The sequence below is a fragment of the Rattus rattus genome, chromosome 2 (assembly GCF_011064425.1).
Source record: "Rattus rattus isolate New Zealand chromosome 2, Rrattus_CSIRO_v1, whole genome shotgun sequence".
Lineage (NCBI taxonomy): Eukaryota > Metazoa > Chordata > Mammalia > Rodentia > Muridae > Rattus > Rattus rattus.
The window spans coordinates 207712252-207730087 of NC_046155.1; the positions used below are offsets into that span (position 1 = coordinate 207712252).

General features: G+C 39.0%; 1 pseudogene; it reads right to left on the bottom strand.

The window, feature by feature from the left end:
- Window positions 1-6791: 6791 nt before the first annotated feature.
- LOC116893548 lies at window positions 6792-12436 on the bottom strand (annotated as a pseudogene).
- Window positions 12437-17836: the final 5400 nt, after the last annotated feature.

Consider the following 17836-nt stretch of genomic DNA (forward strand, 5'->3'; position numbering starts at 1 on the left):
TTTTGATTGGGAGGATTTTAATGACATTTTCTATATCCTTATGGAATATAGGCCTGTTTAGAAAGTTTACCTGCTCTTTATTTAACTTTGTGATGTAGTATCTGTCTAGAAAACCATCCATTTCATCTAGATTTTCCAGTTTTGTTGAGTATAGGGTTTGTAGTAGGATGTGATGAATTTTTTTAATTTCCTCCATATCTGTTGTTATGGCTTTTTTTCCATTCTGGTTTTGTTAATATGGATACTGCCTCTGGGACTTTTAATTAGTTTGCCTAGGGGTTTATTTATCTTGTTGATTCTCTCAAAGAACCAGCTTTGGTTTTGTGGATTCTTTGTATTCTCTTTGTTTCTATTTGGTTGATTTCAGCTCTGAGTTTGACTATTTCCTGCCTTTTACTCCTCTTGGATGAGTTTGTTTCTTTTTGTTCTAGAGCTCTCAGGTGTGCTGTTAAGTTGCTAGTGTAAGATCTCTCCAATTTCTTTACCAGAGCACTCAGTGCTACGAATTTTCCTCTTAGCACTGCTTTCATTGTGTGCCAAAGTTTAGGTCAACATTTTCATTAAATTCCAGGAAGTCATTAATTTCTTTTTTTTTCTTTTTCTTTCTTTTCTTTTTTTTATTTTATCATTGACCAAATTATCCTTGAGTGGAGAGTTGTTCAGTTTCCAAATGTATGTGGGATTTCTGATGCTTTTGCTGTTATTGAAGATCAGCTTTAGACCATAGTGGTCTGATAGGGTACATGGGATTATTTCAGTCTTCTTGTATCTGTTGAGGGTTGTTTTGTGACCAATTATATGGTCAATTTTGGAGAAGTTAGTGCTGCAAAGAAGGTCTATTCTTTTGTTTTACAGTGCAATGTTCTGAAGATATCTGTTAAATCCATTTGTTTCATAAACCTATATTAGTTTCATTATGTCTCTATTTAGTTTCTGTTCCAATGACCTGTTCATTGGTGAGAGTGAGGTGTTGAACACTCCCACCATTATTGTGTGTGTTTTGAGCTTCACTAAAGTTTCTTTTATGAATGTGGGTCCCCTTGCATTTGGGGCATAGATATTCAGAATTGAGACTTTTTCTTGGTGGACTTTCCCTTTGATTGAATATAAAGTGTCCTTCATCATGTTTGATAACTTGGTTGAAAGTCTATTTTATCAGATATTAGGATGACAACTCCAGCTTGTTTCTTGGGAACGTTTGCTTGGTAGACCTTTTTCCATCCTTTTATTCTGATATGGTTTATCATTTTTAATGAGATGTGTTTCTTATATACAGCACAATGTTGAATATTGTTCATGTATCCATTCTGTTAGCTTATGTCTTTTTATAGGGGAGTTGAGCTACTAATATTAAGAGATATTAAAGACAGATGACAGTTGGCTCCTGTTATATTTGCTTTTGTAGGTAGCTTTATGTGTTTGTGGTTTTCTCCTTTTGGCTTTTCTGTGAGATATTTAATATCTTGTCTTTTCTTTGGTATAGGTATCTTCCTTGCATTAGAATTTTCCTTTGTAGATAGATACAGTTTGAATTTGGTTTTGTCCTTGAATATTTTAGTTTCTCCATTTATATTGATTGAGAGTTTTGCTGGATATAATAGCCTGGTCTGGCATCTGTGTTCTCTTAGAGTCTGCGTGACCTCTGACCAGGCTTTTCTGGCTTTCATAGTCTCTGTTGACAAGTCTGGTGTAATTCTGATAGGTCTGTCTTTGTATGTTACTTGGCCCTTTTCCCTTACAACTTTTAATATTTTTCTTTGTTCTATGCATTTAGTGTTTTGACTATTATGTGACCAGAGGTGTTTCTTTTCTGTTCCCATTTATTTGGTGTTCTGTAGGCCTCTTGTACCATTATGGCCATCTCTTTCTTTAGGTTGGGAAAGTTTTCTCTATATTTCTGTTGAAGACGTTTTCTGGTCCTTTGAGCTGGGTGTCTTCATTCTCTTCTGTTCCGATTATTCTTAGATTTGGCTTTCCATTGTGTCCTGAATTTTCTGGATCTTTTGGGTTAAGAGACTTTTATGTTTTGAATTTTCTTTGACTGTTGTGTCAATCTCTTCTACTGTATCTTCTAAACCTGAGAATCTCTCTTCCATGTCTTGTATTCTGTTGGTGATGTTTACATCTTTGTTAGGTTTTCCATATCCTGGTTAGCCTCCATTTGTGTTTTCTTTATTGTTTCTACTTCCACTTTTAAGTCTTGGACCCTTTTATGCTATTCCTTCACCTATTTGATTGTGTTTTCCTGTATTTCTTTAAGGGATTTATGTGTTTTCTCTTTAAGAGCTTCTACCTATTTACCTGTGCTTTCCTCTATTTCTTTCAGTGAGTTATTTATATCCTCCTTAAAGAACTCTGAAGTTCTGAATGTATAGTTGCTAAGCTTTTCAATATGAAGTTTGGTTCACAACCTGAATCACTCTCAAACATTAGATACTCGAATCTTAAAATGTGAAAAGAAACATGTGTGGAGAAAAATGCTTAGCTGATTTTCTTCATTTTTAAAAGGTGACAGTAAAAACGATGGAGAAAATTAGTGATGATTTTTTCTGGATCTTAATATGCTCCCCCAAATGTGTGTGGTAAATCCTAGGGTTTGACAGGTGAATGAAACCTTTGTAAATGGACCCTCTCTTAGATAGGGTTTTAGTGTTCTGAAAAGTCACCATGACTAAGGCAACTCTTATAAGAAAAACATTTAATTGAGGCTGTCTTACAGTTTTAGAGGTTCTTTCCGTTATCATCATGTCAGGAAGCTTGGCAGTGTCTAGGCAGAAAGGGTTCTGGACAGCTGAGATTGCTACATCTTGATTGAAAGGCAGCAAGGAGTAAACCATCTTGAATAGGCAGCCAGTGGGAAGGTCTCTTCAGCACCTGACAGAGCCTGAGTATAGGAGCCTCAAAGTTTACCTCCACAGTGAAACACTTCTTTTAACAAGCTTCCACCTACTCCAACAAAATTACACCTAATAGTGACACTCCCTGGGTATATTCCAACTACCACAGAGCCTAGTAGGTGAAAATTACGTAATTAGGGTCATAAACACAACATGCTATTAGGATGCAGACCTTATCTTCTTTCAGCATTTATTTCCTAGATGTCATTAGAGAAGTTACTTTTCTCAGTCACACAGTTCCAAAAATATGAACTGCTTCTCCACTGGTTCAACACTATTGGAGCCCAGTAACAATAAACTAAATAAAAACATTGAAACCATGATTCAAACTTAATTCGTCCTCACAATTGGTTCACCTAAAAAATTTCTACCATAGGAAAGAACTTCTTACAATCATACATACTCAGATATTTATTCAGAAGTATGGTTTTATTTATGTATATGTATGTGTATATATTCGCATATATGTACATGTAATCATGCATATGGAGGCCAGCGGACACACTTGGGTATCATTTCAAAGATATAGTCCATCTTAGTTTTTAAGGTCCATTAGTCTAAAACTTATCAAATAGGTGAGGCTAACTGGACCAAAACTCCAGGGATCTGCCTGTGTCTTTCTCCCTACCACTGAAGGTACAAGTATCTATCAGCATACACACATTTTTGATGTGGGCTTTTTACTAGAATCAGACCCAGATCCTCCAGCTTGCTGACTGAAATGTTTTCCAAGTTCCTGAATAATGATTCTTTTCAATTTAGAAATCAATTTTGAATGGTATAGATTGACAAGGCTACTAAAAACAGAACAAAACAAAATGAGACAGACTAGATGGCGTAAATAATGGTAATGTGCTTTCTCATAATTCTAATATCTAGATATCTAACATAAGATTATTAGCAGTTATTGTCTCCTGAAACATCTCTCTGTGGCTCTCAGAAGGAAATCTGCTCGTAGTTTCCTTGTGTATCTTTTCCTGTACACATATTCATCTTGGGTATAGCTTTCCGTGTATTTCTTTACTTATGCCACCATTTTGATAAATTCAGGCCCTTGCATTTATGAACCACAGGACCTTAATAGGTCCTAATAAAAGACCTAACTACAACTGAAATCACACACCAAAGTACTGAGGTCAGGATTTTAGTTAACAAATATTTTTGGCCATGAAATAATTCATAACATGGAATATGAAATAGAACCTGGAAACATGGGAAATAAAAATCCCCTGCAGAAAGCCTTGAAAATAACATAGCTTGAAAATAAGATGTCAGTTTTAAAAAGTATGTGCAACCTCTCTCTATATGCAGAATATGGAGCTTTTACGACTATGAATAGAGGGAATTTAGTTTGTTTTAGGCCTCTCCCTAAGCCTAAGAGTTCATTCTTATCCTGCTTGATCTACTGATAGATATTTCTAGTTAAGCCTGTTCATTTAAATTTTATTCTCCTTTTGTTCTACATATAAAATCTAAGTATTTTTCTTATAGTCAGATACAAATTTTAGATATTGTTTTTATGGAACTGGAAATAAAATTGCTTTTGTCAATATTTGATTTTGAAATGTGATTAAAACCAGGACTTTCTGAAGCTTTATGCAGCATTTGTGTGGCATTGTATCACCTATGCATGGGTTCATGACTGAGTCCAGGATAGATCTTAGCTCCTGAAGCTACTGAAAAGGGAGGATAGAATCAAGGCCAAGTAAATATGAGGTACTGAGTACCAAAGTATGCGGCAAATCTGTCACCCAACATCAGTGTCTAAAATGATCCCTCTTGTGGGTCAGCAGTAGTTTTGTGATAGACTATAAGCTTTAAGAGCTAAGCAGCAATTCATAGGTGTCTAGTCTACATTCATGAGACAGAAAATGAGATAAAATTCCAAATTCCTCAAAGGAAAGTAAATCTACAGAAACCCAGATTTTAGCTCCTGGCTAGAATTATGAGAAATAAATTCCTGGTTTTTGTACACCCAGTCTCTGTGATTTGATGTGGGTAGTTCTAGCAAAGTAAATAGATTCTTAACCTAATATTTAAGGTAGACTTTCTCCTGTGTTTCTTTTTGAAGTTATACAGGACCTGTTGAACTCTAGACTGTCTTCTTGCCTGTAACAATTCATCACATGTTTGGCTACTATGTTTTACAAAGAAGGCACTTAATTGGTAAATCTTATTCTAGAACATCCTGTGTATTTACTGAAACAAAGTTCTTTTTGGGAATTGATCCATCATCACTTATGTGTGTTTACTTCACATTTACTGTAATATGACACCATTATTGTAAGCTGTCTTAAACTTCATGAAAGCTACCAGTTTGCACATTTGTTTCTATCTCATCTAAGGTATATAACATTAAAGATTGAGCCATTATTTTTTGATAATGTTGGCTCTTTGATTTTAAGTCAGACTCATCAAAACATGTCTATGTTTGTTTTATTTTAGTGTTACAGGAAATACGATTATATTGATTGTGAAAGAAATAGCTATCACATATGAAGAAAGAAATGTTAAAAGTATTAACAATAAATAAAATAGCAAGAATTTTTAAATGCTAATTTTTATTATTAAGTTTTTTTGTTTCTATATATTTCAGGGATTAACATTCAGCTTACAGCAGAGGAAGGGAGACATAAATTAGAGGTATATTATTAGTGTATTAATTAAGTGTACGCAGAGTATCAGTATTCATTTAATTTAATTTCTATATGGTAAGTACTAGAATTAATAACACTTGAGTTGGATCTCGTTACCAGTGGTGAAATGGTTGTGATGCAGACCATGATTATGTACACTGAAAAAGTATCTAGGAGAAAGATAAAATACTCACCTTTTCTGTAATGATTTATGGCCTATAAGACACTGACAAAATAATGAAAGGAATAATATAACAGTTTTCTTTCATCTCTTTCTTTCTTTTTTGAAAATTGCAAATAAAAAGTTTAATTTCAGAATCCAAGCTCATCATTTATAAATACACTAAAGCACAGTCCACACAAATTCAGACTGAGCCTACATACAGTATTTCAGCAAAACATATTTTCTAAAAGATGAGGGGCAAATGAGTTTTACACATAATATTTAATTGATTTGAAATGAGAAAATGAGAAAAATTTTAGACATTATAAGCAAAAACTTTGGAGTCTGGTAAAGAATCTGATAGCTAATACTTCATTTTGATATCCTTGGGATTCTATAATGTCCCAATGATGGTTGAGTCTTCTCTATCGTAGGGGGAAATATCTGAATGCCTAAGGCTTTTCTCATGACTGCAATAAACAAGTGCTTTTTCTATTAAAAAGCTACCCCCTCATAGCAGAATCTGAGCTATAGTCTGGTCAAACTGTGACGGGGTCAGTGCATACTTTTTATGAGATAGTTTTATTGTATAGAGACGCAAAAATAAATGAGAGGCATGGAGATTTGATCAACGGGCCATCTGTTGTAAATGTGTCATATCGTGCACCGGTGAAGTCCTAAGCATGACTCTAAACCTTGGATCCAACTTCGAGGTGCTCATGATAAGTGGGATATCTCTGAATTAATTGAAGATGGAAAACCTGAATGCAAACACCTGACATGGGAATGTTCTTATGACCAACTAGTCATGTGACTGACACTCCAGGATATGCCCAAGTTCAGTTTTGTTTTCAACTGCCTAGTTCTGTCATAGCAAACAGCTTCCAGAATATTCTTTCTTTGACAAGCTCTTGGAACCTGTGGCTAAGAACTGTTCAGTCAGCATGGCTCCACCTCCTATTACAGGTTTCATTTGACAGCCACAAGATGTTTGTTGCAATTAAAATGATATTTAATTAAAATACAGCACCTGGTTTGTGGGTTCTTATACAACTGAATAAAAACCTTACATAATAAAATTGTCTTCCTTCAACTCTAGTAAAACAGATTACTATCACCTTAAAAAAAGCTTTATAGTTTTAAACCTGATCATCCTATTTCATAATTGCCAAGACTTTGTTTCTAGTGGGCTTCTGAAAATGCACTTCGACACCTGGCCTAAAGGAGGAGTAAGGCACATGAGGATATTACGGTGAAATCTGGCAAGGTCTGCTGTCCTATATGGCCCTGCCCGGTGAGTCAGTCCTAGTACTGACTAGCTAGCACTCTGAAGCACATTTCCTTCCAGTCTGGCGGCGCCATCTCTTCAGGTCTATACTGAAAGTATATTGAAGGGAGATTCACTTTTAAATAAATGAACTTTTCAAAATGTTCCATCATGAGCCTGGGCTGATCAAAGCTGCCAGCCTCCATGGGTGTGTTGAACAGCTTTTCTGAGGTGACTGTACTTGGAAACTGGACTGCTAAGGTAGACAGCCCAGGCCAGGATGACTGCTGCAGACTCCAATAGGTAAGTGGGTCACAGCTGTGTTCCAGCACCTCTTTCTCCAAACATGCAAGCACCATGTCTCCAGGTAGCTTCTCTCTCTCTCTCTGATCTCTCTTTTTTGGCATGAGTGACCACTGGCTCTCCTTTGTGCCTGTGTCTTTAAGTGGGGACCCCGAGTCGCAGCCATTGGAGGTGCCTGTGTCCTCTGAGGTAGAATTCAGTATTTCTAGCTCCCCAGTTAAATATTGCCTGTACTGCTCTCTCTCTTACTCAGTTACCAGGGAAGCTGTGTAGCCAGGGTCCAGCAGTGTGACAAAGATGTACCTGGGGTCATAGAAGGTGGCAGACAGGGGTCATAGAGGTGGCAGACAGGGGTCATAGAGGGTGGCAGACAGGCGCTCACCATAGCTTCCTTCAGGGACTTAAGCATGGTATCAATGCCCATTGTCTCCCCAAACAGCATCTCAGCTTTTCTGCTGAGGATTGGATCATGGGGATGACTTGGCTCAGTGTAGACATGTGGGCTCTCATCTCTCGGCTTGCAGCATCGAATGGTCTCAGCACATGGCATACAGACTGCATGACCTCCCACTGGTCACAGCTGATCAATTCTCTGAGGTTACGCTCAATAGATTCCTCGTTAATTGTCCTCTTCTGCTCAATTAGACGTTCAAGCGTGTGGAATGATGTGCTCCACTTGGATGGTACATCCTGGGTCAGCTGGTGCTGGGCAGCTTGTACTCTCTCTGCAGTTCTGCTAACTTCTCTCTTGCTCTGGGTGACTGATGGTCCCACTCGCACAGCTTCCAGGCAATACTCAGTAAGTCCTGCACCATCCTCTGGCTCTCGATAGCCTCGCTCACAATCAGACTTACTGTGTGACTGAAACACTGTACATTTGAGTGTTCACACTCCCTCAGCACTTTCCCTATTCTTGGATTGTCAATGGCAGTGATGCCAATGGAAGTCACCCTGGCTTCCCAACAACACTCTGAGTGCTGTTTCCACTATAGTCACAGTCAATCTGTGACACATCTAAAAGTGCTGAAAAATGGGGCTCCTCACGATGTGGGCAGACAGCAGATGCAAAGGTTACCCAGTGAGCTGTAAGGGTCAGGTATTCACTAGTCTGGCTACTCATCCGTATTCCAGAGGTGAAATGGAGCATGACACTCTCAGCTTCCTTCAGATGTGATGTAATTATCTGTTTCACATTGTCATACATACCTGGGATGGCTGTTCTAGAGAAGTAGGGAGGGGAGGGTAAAGAGTTCTGAGGTTTCAAGTATTCAAGCAGCCTGTTAAAGCCAAGGTTGTCTACAAGGGAGTATGACTGAAGGTCAAGTGCAATCACTTCAGCTATAAGACTTGTGATTTTTTTTTGGCAACTGTATAAGAGTCATAGAACTTCTCTGGAGAATCATACAAAGAGGAGGCCACTGAAAGCTCCATGCCCAGAAGTCTCAGATGCCTGGAAAATAGGGCAGAGTGGCCTCTGAGACATCATTCTTGAGTACATGGCCTTAGAACCAGTTCAGATGTCTCAAAAGACAGTTGGTGCCCAGGTTGGTGGGCTTCTTGCCCCTGCTGATGGTCCGGCCTCAGTGCAGTCACACCACCTTCCTTGAATCTGCTGGACAAATAGAAATGTGATTCCACAGCTTTGAGGTCTTCTTGCTATTAGTAGGAAACATACCTTAATGGTTTTTTCTGACCGCTGCTGGCAAGCCAATTAATTTGGAGGAGGCTTCTGCAGCGGCTAAAGTGGCATATGGAAAGCTTGCCAAACTTGTACCCAGAAAGTCCTTCTGGTTCCCTACAACCTCAGCGTGGCATCTGCATAGGTGTAGCATCAAACAACTGGTGCCAACATATCCCTTCTTCCCTTGATTAATAATGCAGCTACAGTACTGACACACTGCTTTGAGACTATCCATGGGGGCCAGGGAAAAGTGATGCCAGACTTCTGACTTCAGTCTTTTTGTTTTGCTGGAAGACAGTGACTGATTCAGACCTTGCATTTACTGTATCTGCTGGCTGCTTCTCTGGAGAGGACATTACAAAGGCCTCCCCAAAGTCATCAGAGGATGACAATATGGACATATCTTCCTGGCAAACATCCCCAGGATTAATATGTGATGACAGGTCCTCAGGAAGTCTGTCTGGGGATGAGGAGGCAGAAGGGGACTCTTTGATTTGTTTGCCTTGAGACAATGATGTAGAGTTGAAATCCCCTTCTGGGGTCATGTCTTAGGGTTTTATTGCTGTGAACAGACACCATGACCAATGTAAGTTTTATAAAGGACAACGTTTAACTGGGGCTGGCTTACAGGTTCAGAGGTTCAGTCCATTATCATCAAGGCCAGAGCATGGCAGCATTGAAGCATCCAGGCAGGCATGGTACAGGAGGAGCTGAGTTCTACATCTTCACCCGAAGGAAGCCAGAAACCGATTGGACATCCTCAGGTAGCTAGAAGGGTTTCCAAGCCCACCCCCACAGTGACACACTTCCTCCAACAAGGCCATACCTTCTCCCTGGGTCAAGCATATGGAAACTATCACATTCTACTCCCTGGCCTCCATAGGCTTGTTTAAACACATGAGTCTATGGAGGCCATACCTAAACAGCATAATTTAAAAGTATATTTAGTTGAACTTCCAAAGTCCCCATAGTCTATAGCAGTATCAACAATGTTAAAATTTCAAAGTCTCTTCCAATCACTTAACTGTAATTCCCAAATTAAAACAAGCAACCAGCAGCGCAAACTCCAACTCTGCTATTTCCATGTCTGATGTCAAAGTGGTCCTTAGATCTTCAACTCCTTCTTCATCTTTGTTGACTACAACAAATTTCTTTCTCCTGAGCTGGTTCCACTCCCTGTTAGCAGCTTTCCTCAGCAGATAGCCCTGGGCTCTGGCATCTTTAACGTCTTTGGGTCTCCAAGGTAGCTTCAATGTTACAGTTTGTTTCAATGTCTGGGCTCCACACATGATCCTCCAAAGGGCTGTCTTCACTTCTCCAGCTCTGCCCTTTGTAGCAGTTTAACTTCAGGTTGACCTACACTACACTGTTGTTGTTGTTGTTGTTGTTGTTGTTGTTGTTGTTGTTGTTATTGGTGAACCTCCCATGGTACTAGTGTCTCCAATACACTGGGGTCTTCCGTTGTATCTAGGCTTCACCAATAGACTCTCCTAGGCTTTCTTCATGGTACCAAGCCTCAACTCCTTTGCCTGACACCTTCAGTCCTGGGCCATCAATTGCAACTGAGGGTGCACCTTCACCAATGGCCTTCCATGGCCGCTCACGGTGCCCAACCTCAGCTGCTCTTCATGACCCTTTCATGCCTTCAAAATCAGTACCTGGGTGACTCTTACACATTACCAAGTCCAGCTACAGCACAAGGTACGACCTTGGCATCTCTGGAACACAGCTCCCAAAAAAGACTTCCCAGATTTTACCTCAGTGATGTTGATCTCTTTCTTAGCTCCAGCTGACCAGTACCAATTGTCCCAGTAGTCTCCTCCTCTTGAATATAAAGCCAGAGACGCATGGCTGAAGCTGCTGAGTTCTGCTGCTTACAGGAGCTGGAACATGGCCCGCTTGTTCTATTACATTTCTAACTCCTTCACTACCTAAAAGCTTGGCTGCCCTAGACCTTGCTTTGTATATTGGCCTTGAATTTAGAGATCTCTATGCCTGTCTCAGTACTAAAGGTGTGTATTTAGTTGCCTGGAACTAATTTAGCTGGGTGGGCTCTTGCCCTGAGGTCATTACTCCCTTAATTCAATTTAATATCCTTGCACATAGGATTCAGCTCTATTTCACTTCCGGGTGTCCCTTTAATACTCGAACCATATATTTTGTATATGGTTCCCTTTTTTCATTAAAATGCTCTTCATGAGACTTAACCAGAGAACAAAATCTACTATGGGTGTTTCTGAGACTTCCTTTATCAATGTAATTAATCTGAGTCTTTTCACAGGCAGACTCTTCAGACAAGGGCAAAAACCAGCCACATTCTTCACCAAAATACTACAAAAAGCAATTTTTACAGCGTATACCAAAATTCTTCTCCTCTGAAACCTCTTGGGCCAGGCCCACACAATTCAAATCACTCACAGTAACAAAGACTTCCACATCCCTACTAAGATAGCCCATTAAGTCCCATTTAAAGCATTCCACTGCTTTCCAAATCCAAAGTCCCAAAATCCACATTCTTCCAAACAAAAGGATGGTCAAGCCTATCACAGCAATACCCCAGTCCCTGGTAACAACTTCTGTCTTAGTTAGGGTCTTATTGCGTGAACAGACACCAAGACCATTACATTACCATTTATAAAGGACACTTAACTGGGGCTGGCTTCCAGGTTCAGAGGTTCAGTTCATTATAATCAAGGTGGGAGCGTGGCAGCATTACAGCATCTGGGCAGGCATGGTGCAGGAGGAGCTGAGTTCTACATCTTCACCCAAAGGAAGGCAAAAACAGACTGAACATATTCAGGCAGCTAGGAGAAGGGTCTCCAAGCCCACCCCCAACAGTGACACACTTCCTCCAACAAGGCCACACCTTCTAATAGAGCCACTCCCTGGGCCAATCATATGCAAACCATCACAGGGCAACAGGACAGGCAGCAGGGTTAGGGGGCATAGGGTACAGTGGAGGGATGCCTGTGCTGCCCCCATTCTCCTGTAGTACAATGGACCAATGGCTCTCCACATGTGCCTGATGAGGCAGCCGGTGCCCAGGTCCTTCCCGTTCTTTCCTCTACTGAACTGATCTGTACATTGGTCACAGACAGCTATCCCAAGGGGAAGTAAAGAAATGCTTCCAAGTTAAAGACTTCTTCCTGGAGCTTGTGTATTGACTAGAAAGAAGGTTCTGGGTCACAGCTTCCATGGCTACATTGAATAGTATGCATTGTATACTGGGAGAAGAGTGACACATAGTCATCCTCACTCTCCAAAGGTAAGAATTTCCCAGAGGGCTGACAGGCACAGCCTGCTGCCCTGATTTCTGCCTGTTCATCACTACTGTCTGTCTGCCTCATATCCTGACTCATTTTTAAAGTCCATTCGTTCCAAACTATGACAAAAACTTTGATCATCATCTTCCTCCTCTATTTTGCAATTTATGTTATCAGAAACAAAATCACTCTTCCCCTTAGGACAAGTTTCCTGCTTATCCTCCATGAGCAACCATAATTATCCTGGTTCCTTTATCATTCTGGCATCGTAGGTTAATAAAAACTTCTTATAATGTCCACTTCTGACCCCTATAAAGTAGATTTTATTCACATTTTCATAATCTCACTTTCTAGGTTGTTTACTATGCCTGACCATGAATGTCACTGGAAAGCCAGCTATGTTGCTCACACAAGCGCAGTGTTACAGGGTGTGGAGTGCTGGTCTGCAGGAATACTACAACCAAATACTTGTTGTGTAAACCAGTGCATGCAGCAGACTTCTTCCTCTTCTCTAAGACAGAAGCCCCACCAACTTGAAGGCACACACAGTCCTTTTGCATTTCCTATGCCCCCCTCTCAGCAGGTCAACCAGAAGTAGAAAGTAAAGTACTTGAAGCCAGGCACATAAAAAAACACAGATACGGAGTGAAGTGAAGATAGTGTTTCTAGAACTCCACTTCCCAGTTCTTGCTCCAAACTCTAGGTCTATCAGAGATGTGAGGCTCTGGCCATAGGCAGAGGACAACGCAGACAGGTGGTCACACCCATTCATTAGCCGCTTTGCTTCACTGCCCCTCCTGCAGCCCCAGCCCCACTGCCTGGACACTGCAGGACATGGCTCAACTCTGCATTTTTAATTAGTTTCGTGCAAATCTTGTTCTCCTAACTCTGTGACTTCTTTGAAAAGAAGAGTGACGTGTCAACTCCTAATGCATTTTCTTTCCCGGTACTTAGGCAATGATGTTTTCAACTATAAACACTAATTTAATAAGACTTACAGAAGTAAAATCCTTAAAAGAGATTAAAGTGGTACTCCAGACATTTAAAATTCCATTTAAAAAAAGCCATTTCAATAACTTAAAACTGTAAAGATTCACGTCATAGAACTGTAAGCATCTGAAATTCCCTTTCTGCTTCTGTAGCCATATTTTATGAATCAAACTTAATAAAAATTATATCTGTAGATATAATGCACATAAGTTTATATCGAAGGATGAGTCAATTCTGAAAAATCAAATGCTGCTCTTTTAAATAAAAATACATCATTTGCAGCAATTCTAAACACAAGAGTTCAAGGAAGATACCTGTCCCTATCATCAAGAATTTAGTCAAGAAAAACTGATATGGGGGTCTTTTTTACAGCATCTAAATATAGAAAACAAACTGGAAATAATTTTCAAAAATACACTCTTGAGTATGAAAGGCATTGCTCACAAGCCAAAGTGACTTAAAATATGAAGCTATTACTACTTTTAATTTTCTGGGCATCTCAAAAATAATAGATGTAAGCAGTCTAATAATAAGCAAGTTCCCTCTTCTTTCTATAACCAAATTGTATTGTCATTTACTGTGTAAAATATGACTGAGATTTTATTGGTTTGGCCCAGCCTTCTCCTTCTGCTTATAATCACTTTGTGTAATCATAGTTCATATATAAACATATTCATCCAATTATTGATGACATTTTTAAATTACATGGAGCTTATAAACTCGGTTGAACTTGAATAATGTAGTAAAAAAGTATGGATAAGCCTTAGTGTGCACACTGGCTTAAATACAATTGTGTTTTCAGAATCTCAATAGTTTTCAAAATTCTGTGCAGGCATTTCATGCTGCCCCTTTTTAGTTATGGCATTTCGACTATAATAGCTGTGAATTCATTATATTGTTTTCTTTCTACATTCTCCTTTGTTTTGGAGGAAAGACGTCAGTCAGTCTTTATTGACAGCAACTTCTACTCCATTTTTCCATTGCTTCTTTGTTTATTAGTTACATCAAAGGAACATGGGAAGATTTTCATTTCTTAGAAAATTAAGTCATGCCCTCCACCAGAGAAATAATCTTCATGCAACTCAAAAGCTTGATATAGTCAATGAAAGCATTTTCTGTTAAAAAGTCTCCACCTTTCCCAGCTTATGATTTTATTATTCTATGTAGTATGTGATGCATATGTATGGTTCCTTCTGATATTCTTTTTTTTTTTTGAACTTTGGTTTCTTTTTTTTATTGGATTTTTTTAATTTACATTTCAAATGTTATTCCCTTTCCCAGTTTCCCAGACATAAGCCCCCTATCCCATCACCCCCCCTTATTCTAAAAGGGTGTTCCCCCTGACTCCCTGACAGTCCCCTACACTGAGGGTCCAACCTTGACAGGACCAAGGGCTTCTCCCTCCATTGGTGCCCAACAAGGCCATCCTCTGCTACATATGCAGCTGGAGCCATGGGTCTGCCCGTGTCTAGTCTTTGGGTAGTTGTTTAGACCCTGGGAACTCTGGTTGGTTGGTATTGTTGTTCTTATGGGGTTGCAAGCCCCTTCAGCTCTTTCAATCCTTTCTCTAATTTCTGCAACAGGGGTCCTGTTCTCAGTTCAGTGGTTTGTTGCTAGAATTTACCACTGTATTTTACATGCTGTGGCTGTGTCTCTCAGGATGGCCAAAATGGAGACGCTTCACTCCTTCTTAAAGGGGGGAACAAAAATATTTATAGGAGGGGATAGGGAAGTAAAGGTTAGAACAGAGATAGAAGTAACAGCCATTCAGAGCCTGCCCCACATGAGGCATATATATATATATATATATATATATATATATATATATATAGTCACCAAAACTAGATAAGATTGACGAAGCTAAGAAGTTCATGATGACAGCAACCAAATATAGATGTCTCCTTCTGAAATTCTTAAATATTTATTTTGTTTTAATTTTTATATATGCGAGGGTGGATGGATATATGCAGGTGGCATCAGATGCCTGGGAGACCAGAAATTTGAGATAACTGTGGAGTTGGTGAACTCATTTCTCCCATGAGAGAAATAGCAGACATTGACTGCTAGTGCAAGATGCCTTGCACTGGTATTTGTGATTTAAACTCCAGATATCTGTATAAAAGTCTATATGTCACTAGATATATTAGGTTGCAAATAGTCATTGCTCGGTTAGAAAATGTGGGGGAAAGGGAATAACATTTGAAATATAAATAAGAAATACCCAATTTAATAAAGGTAAAAAAAAGAAAATGTGGGGGAGTTTTGTTTTTATTTTTTTGTCTTAGTCCTCTTTTATTTTAAGACTTTATATTTTAATTTATTAGGTCATGTCCTAATTAGACTTGTGTTTGGAGAAACTTGGCATTTTCTTTTCTGTTTTACCGTTTTCTTCTTTTTTTTTTTTTTGTTGTTGTTGTTGTTTGCTAATAGTAATGATAAAGCTACTAAGTAATTTTAGAAAGAAGGAAATTATCTCAGTATTTATCTATATACACAAAGAAAACTGGTTAGAAGAAATTATTCCACTGATGATTTTTTTCAAATTTATTTAGTTTACAAATACCAAATAAATGAATGCTCATTTACGATGTTGTTTTTCCATAATGTCAGGTAAAAAAAGAGAGAGACAAAACAGAATTTATTACTTTATTTTGTGAAATATCTTCTTTTTTCTCCAATATTAATTTTGTATTGTAGATAAACTTTTCTCACTGAATTCTAACTTTTCTTTTAGTGTCAATTAATAAGGGGGGAAAAGAGGCAGCATGATCTCCTAACCACTGAGCCATCTCTTCAGAACCATCACTCTGATATTCCCATGCATTCATGTGATCTGAAATGAATATTTTTAAGGATGACACTCCAAGAAGGCTATAGATGAGTATCTATGGATAATTCACCTATACTTTTCTTTGTTTGCAGAAACTGTAGCCTTAAAATAAATACATTCCTCTAGATATCCTGAAAACAGTCAAACAAACCTGGAGATGGTTCCCTGGTAAAGAGCTTGTATTACTCTTACAGAGGACAGGAGTTCAGCTCCCAGTACCTTTATCAGGTGTCTCACCACCCCTTGTAAGTCCAGATCCATAGGATCTGACGAGTTCTTCTTGCCTCTGCAGGTATTTACACTCATACACACATACCCAGAAAACAAAAAATTTTAAAACATTGACCTTTGATTTCCAAAGTGGTTTTACCAGCAATGAAGCAGAGGTCTTCTTTCCCACATCTTCACTGTCACCTAAATTTTTTATCTTAGCCATTCTGGTCAGTGTGAGGTGGAATCTCAGGGTCATTTTGATTTGTATTTCCCTCACAAGTAAGGATGCTGAACATTTCTTTTGTGCTTTTCAGTCATTTGAGATTCCTCAGTTGAGAATTCTCTGTTTATCACTGTATCACATTTTCTAATAGGGTTATTTGGTTCTCTGAAGTCCAGCTTCTTTAGTTCTTTGTATATTTTGGATACTAGACCTGTACGAGATGTAGGGTTGGTAAAGATCTTTTCCAAATCTGTGTGTTTCTAATAAAATTGAAAAGGTTCTGTAAGGCAGAACCTTTTCAATTTTATTAGGTCCCATTGTCAATTGTTGATCTCAGAGCATGAGTCATTGGTATTCTGTTCAAGAAATTATCCCCTGTGCAAATGTGTTCAAGGTTCTTTCTTACTTTCTCTTCTATTAGTTCCTGTGTATCTAATTTTATGTGGAGGTCCTTGATCCCCTTGGATTTGAGCTTTGTACAAGGAGATAAGAGTAGATCGATTGGCATTCTTCTACATGTTGACCTCCAAGTGAACCAGCACTATTTTTTGAAAATGCTGGCCTTTCTCACTGGATGATTTTCCCTTCTTTGTCAAAGATCAAGTGACCATAGGACTCTAGGGAAGTGAGAAGCTCCAGGACCTAATGGGGATAACTTTAACTGAAATACCCAACAAAGGAGAGATACAACCTGTAGAGACCAGAACAGAGACTGAAGGAAAGGCCAACCAGAGACTGCCCTACTTAGTGATCCATCACATCTGCAGACACCAATCCCTTACAAGATTACTGACACTAAGAAACACTTGCTGACAGGAGCCTGCTAAGACTTCTTTCCGAAGGTTCTACCAGTATCTAACCAATACAGATACAGATACTCATAGCCAACCATCAGACTGATCCCTGGGACCCCAATGAAAGAGCTAGGGGAATGAAGGAGTTGAAGGGGATTGCAACACCATAGGAAGAATAATATCAGCTAACTGGACCACCCAGAAATCCTAGGGATGAAGCCACCATCCAAAGAGTGTACATGAAGTGAACCATGGCTCCAGATACATATATGTGTCAGAGAATGGTCTTACCTAACATCAATGGAAGGTGAGGCCCTTGGCCTTGTGGAGGCAGGAGTGGGTAAGTAGGTGTAGGAGCAAAAGGGAAGGAGTAGAGGAGAGAAGGGGGATGGTATGGAAGGTTATGGAGAGGTAACTGTGAAGGGAGATATAATTCGAAATGTACATGAATAAAATGATTAATAAAAATAAATATATGTAGTCCCATGGAAAATGAATACAACCAAGCTGAACTTTTGCACATAGATGAATAGAAAGAAATAAACAGAGAAAAATACAAAAGTATGGGTAAGTTCA